Source organism: Corylus avellana, unplaced genomic scaffold, assembly GCF_965113065.1.
Source record: "Corylus avellana unplaced genomic scaffold, dhCorAvel1.hap1.2 HAP1_SCAFFOLD_153, whole genome shotgun sequence".
In the NCBI taxonomy this organism is placed as follows: Eukaryota; Viridiplantae; Streptophyta; class Magnoliopsida; order Fagales; family Betulaceae; genus Corylus; species Corylus avellana.
In genome coordinates this window covers 10,001-15,192 of record NW_028290552.1, presented here as the reverse complement: position 1 = coordinate 15,192, position 5,192 = coordinate 10,001, and the positions used below count along the sequence as shown (strand labels likewise).

Below are 5,192 nucleotides of genomic sequence, written 5' to 3'. Positions count from 1 at the left end.
GAGCGTTGACGTGCTTTGTTCAAGGAGCCCGATTAAATTAGGGAAAGAGGAGTCATTTAAATAACTAAATAACACCTTTTTTTGATGGGGGTGCTTTGACATTGACGGATACGGTTCGATAATGTACGCCAAAACATAAAATTCTGCAAGAATATATGGTTCCATTCTTTCTTTTTTTTATTCCAGTAAAGTAAATGGAATAAAAAAAAGAAAGATCAAATAATTAAGAAATGGCACTTTGATTCTATTCTGTATCATAGGAATCGAAATAGTCTTTATTATGATTGTTGTTGTTTCAATAACAAGTATCCTTTTTTCAAATCAAATAAATCATTTTTTCTATGATTCATTGGAACAAAAAAGGCCCAGCGAGGTACTGACCAGGCCGGGCTGTGGAATTAAAAAAAGCTCTTGGAGACGAAATCAAAGAGGTACTTTTATTATATATTAAATTATATAGTAGTAATATATAATTTATTACTTATAATATATATTATTACTATTATTACTTATAATATATATATATATAATTATAGAATTATAATTTATATTCATTGGAATAGTGGATTGGAGATATCTCTTTCGAGCCCTTACTTTATCTCAATGGAATTACTTTTAGTTTCTATATTTTTTAATATTTTTTATATTTTATATGTCTAGATACTATATAATTATATATAATAAAAAGAATATAAAAAATAAAAATAAGAGGTATGGTATAAAAGAAAGAAAGACTCTTTTTTCAAACCTTACTTTTTGTGTAATGTAACATAGTAATTATCCTTTTTCGATTGGGGGAGATGGCTGAGTGGACTAAAGCGTCGGATTGCTAATCCGTTGTACGGGTTTTTCGTACCGAGGGTTCGAATCCCTCTCTTTCCGCTTTTGTCAATGACGTGGTATTTTTTATTTATCTTTCAATTTCGACGAGTCTTTTTTTTTTTTTATTTTTTTATTTAATAGTTAAAGATGTGGAATAAATAAAATCCTAAGAACATTTAAAAATCGAGCAAGGAAAACAAAAACTTTATTTTTTATTCTTCACGTCCAGGATTACGTCCTGGATCATTAGATAGGAATCCGAAGATAAAGAGAGAAACAAAGAATATCACTACTGTGTAAACAAATAGTTTGAGAGTAAGCATTACACAATCTCCAAGATCATTTTTTTGGAAAAAAAGAGAATAGATTCTCCATTTTTATACCACATATACCGCATTTTGACACCAAAAATGGTTTTTATAAAGCTAGAAATAGAAGAAATAGAAAGGAATTTTCATAAATTCATTTGTAATGTAATATGAGTCAAGTCTTTCATTAACAAAATTTTTTGCATACCCACAATATCTAATTGTGGGGGACTCTAATAGGTTCTTTCAATGTAAAAAAAGGGTCCGAATTAGTAAATGGGGTGATCTCCAGACTTATCGTGGCGATACAAGAATTTCAATATTTGAATTGAAGCTTTATACTATAAGACTTATCCGATCTTATCAATTGTTAGAATCTTTTTTTTATAATAAATCATGAATTTTTCTAGGACAGTATTCAAAATCTCATCGAAAACTTACAGCAGCTTGCCAAACAAAAGCTAAGAGAAAAAATAGCACAGGTATTACTGGCATAAAATCTACGATTGGATTCAAAAAAGCGTAGGCTTCGGGCAATTTGGCGAAGAAAAAACTATTTGAAGAAAGAGTAGAATTAAACCAGATACAGATCAAACTAAAGATATTAAGCATAACAAACGTTTTGTTTTTTTGTTTTGTTCTTGAAGATAATTGTATTTATTTTGATTGAGTTATTAATATGAGTTATTGTTATTAATAATATAAAATTAATAATTTAATAATATAATGTTATTTTTTTTTTTTAAGTTTAAGTTATATAAAAAAAATGAGTAAAAATTAAAAAATAAAAATAAGGTAGACCAAAAAACTTTTCTTTGATTTGAACTAACTCAACCAAAAATACTTCAATTCTCAAATTAAAAGAGAATAGAAGAAATCATACTTTCATACAATATCTTAATTGAATTATATGTAATGATCAATAAATTTCGTTTAATTCTATATCTAAATGTATCAAAATCCTAGTAACAATCTATTCTATAGATATTTAGACTATAATTGACGAACAACTAATAAGAATATTAGTGTTTATTAATGTCGAATAGAAATATAAAATGGGGCGTGGCCAAGTGGTAAGGCAACGGGTTTTGGTCCCGGTATTCGGAGGTTCGAATCCTTCCGTCCCAGAGCATACTTATTATATATATCATATCAGATTATATATGTCGTATCATAATACCGATTTTATATCAGAATAAAAGATTGTCTTTTTTTTTTTTTATTAAGAGTATAATAATATTGGATAGAATATGATTCTTTTTTCTTATAATGATTAATTCTTATCTGAATTATATCTTTTTCGCAAATTTAATCGTGTTCAAATAACACCAAATAACACACAGATGTAATTGAATCTATTTGTATCCAAGTAAGATGGGAACATAGATCAAAAGAAAAGAGTTTTTATTATAATATAAAAAAAAAGATCCGGGGACGGGCTTTTCATTCTATGTCCATACCTTTCATATTTAAATTAGTTACTCATAAAAATAAAAAAAAAAGCCTTACTTCTTATATCCATTGGAATTTTCAATGATGCATTCTAAATATAAATGCGAAAGCCTCTCTTTCTTTTTTCCCTATACTTTAACTTTAAATGGTGGTGCAGTCTGATTATTAATTTTCTGTGGATTTATAAATTATAAACGCGGGTGTTCGTTTGATATTGGGGTACTAATTAACTTCAATCAATAATCAATAATCAATAGGATTAACTGGTTTAAAGTAAAAAAAAAAATAGGAGCAATGACTTAATCTGGACTTGTTTTAACTTGCATTTATACAAAATAGTCTAGCACTCCCTAAACTACATATAATATAGGATTCTTTTTTGATTTATGATTCATCATCTTCATAGAATTGACGGAGTAGATAGGAGTTAATCGTCAACGAAAAATACCAATTTCAATGTCTGCGTCTGTCCGAGTATCATTAAAAAACAATCAAGTTACATACGTAACATATGTATTTTCTTTGAACCTCGTTTTTAAGTATTTTGTGGTTTCTCTAATTCTAATGAATAATTGTAAATCTATGTAACAATTGAGACAAAATCTATTATCTTATTCACTTTACCTTATTACATTACCTTAGGTAAAAATTGCAGAAAGATTATTGAATTTTTCAGGTCAAATAAACTACGCAGAAAATGAGGAAATGCTTATATGTATGTCTTGTTATCGTTCTATTTCATTGAAAACTTTATTTTATTTCAATAATTACTTTCAGAAACATTTGTTTAGTCTATATGATAGATATGGGGATCTCCTAGTTCTTTTCTTTCGATTATGATTTATCAAAAATAATAACAACCCCAATCCTTCCTTACATCAGTCTTTATTCCCCACCCCATTAAATTAATAAATTAAAAAAGAAAAAAATAGATATATTATATGGGGTAAATTGAATTCTTGTTGAGACTTCTTCAGAAACTACCCATTCATAAAAGTATAGATTACTATGTACCGACCGAACCAATGATTATTCATGATTCCATAATTGAATCAATTACATACTGGTTACAGCAACCTACTAGAGAAATGTTATGGTAAAACTTCGTTTAAAACGATGTGGTAGAAAGCAACGTGCGACTTGAAGGATATGGTCGGTTGTGGATTCTTACATCCACCATTTTTTTATATTAATTATATAGGAATGAGGGTGCTCTTGGCTCGACATCGTTTGTTCTGTTCCACTGGAAAAACCTCATTTTTTGAGGGTTGCGATGTAAATAGTACATGATCATGATGGAGCTCGAGTAAAAAGTATTGATTCATTTTTTAGGGACATGGATCTAGGGTTAGTGTTAATTAATAAGTTGAAACAACTTCGTAAGTATATTTTCGATATAGAAATCGAAAGGATCCAATTCTAACAAGTTTCAAATTCATAACGAAAATTTATTGGAATTGGTAAAACTCTTTCGATCAAAAGTGTATCACATGGGAATCAACCATTTGTATGATTCTTTGATAGAAAGAAATTGCAAAAATGGTATGTTGCTGCCATTTTTTTAAATGATTAAAGATCACCGAAGTAATGTCTAAACCCAACGATTCAAGGCAACGATAAAGAATCCTGGAACAAGTAAATACCGTTTTCAGTTGTCTCAAAAAATAGATCATAATGAAGAATCAAAATAAATTCTAAAGGAGACAGACAAAAAATGCGTGGTTAGAGACCGCTCAATAAAGGAAATGCCTAAAGGTTTTCCTTTGGATTATTTGAGAGTTATCCAACTTGAGTTAGGAGGATGTGAATACGAATGATTTTTTTCTTTTTCGGGCAAGAATAAGAAAAAGTACTTAAATCATAGTTTAATTGATTTGATGATTTGATGGATCTATTTGACATTAATTATAAATTCTATATATAGACATAATTTCTAATTTTCTTGAGCCGTACGAGGAGAAAACTTCTTATACGTTTCTAGGGGGGGGGGTATTATTCATCTACATCTATCCCAATGGGCGGTTTATCGAATCGTTGCAATTGATGTTCGATCCAGAAGAGAAGGAAGAGATCTTCGGAAAGTGGGTTTTTATGATCCGATAAAGAATCAAACTTATTTAAATGTTCCTGCTATTCTATATTTCCTTGAAAAGGGCGCTCAACCTACGGGAACTGTTCATGACATTTCAAAGAAGGCGGGAGTTTTTATGGACCTTTCTCTTAATTAACAGATTAAATTCAATTAATGAAATACAATAAATAAAAAAAAGGGGGGAGGGGGTGACTTGTATATAACTTTGCATAACCCTTTCTATACAACTCCCCCTCTCTTGCTCTATTCCTACTCAATTTATTATTACTACCATAAGATGTCGTCGTCTATAACGACAAAAATTTATTTTTATTTTAGTGAGATAAATTCATATAAGACAGATAGATAGAAAAAAGATCAAGTGAATAAATGAATGAAATAGTTGGATCTATAAATATAAAATTTTACATTATCGCTAATTCAATAATGGTTTATTTTTCGTTGAAACTTTAACTTTATTTTTTTTTATTTATTTTATTTGTTCATAAAAAAAACATGGGATTTAAGCTTACTTTTTT

The 5,192-nt window shown here is 28.7% G+C and overlaps 1 non-coding gene across 1 annotated transcript; it reads left to right on the top strand.

Annotated features, from left to right (window-relative positions):
• Positions 1 to 794: 794 nt before the first annotated feature.
• TRNAS-GCU (transfer RNA serine (anticodon GCU)) lies at positions 795 to 882 on the top strand. Its single transcript has one exon. It is a non-coding gene; the product is annotated as a tRNA-Ser (tRNA).
• Positions 883 to 5,192: the final 4,310 nt, after the last annotated feature.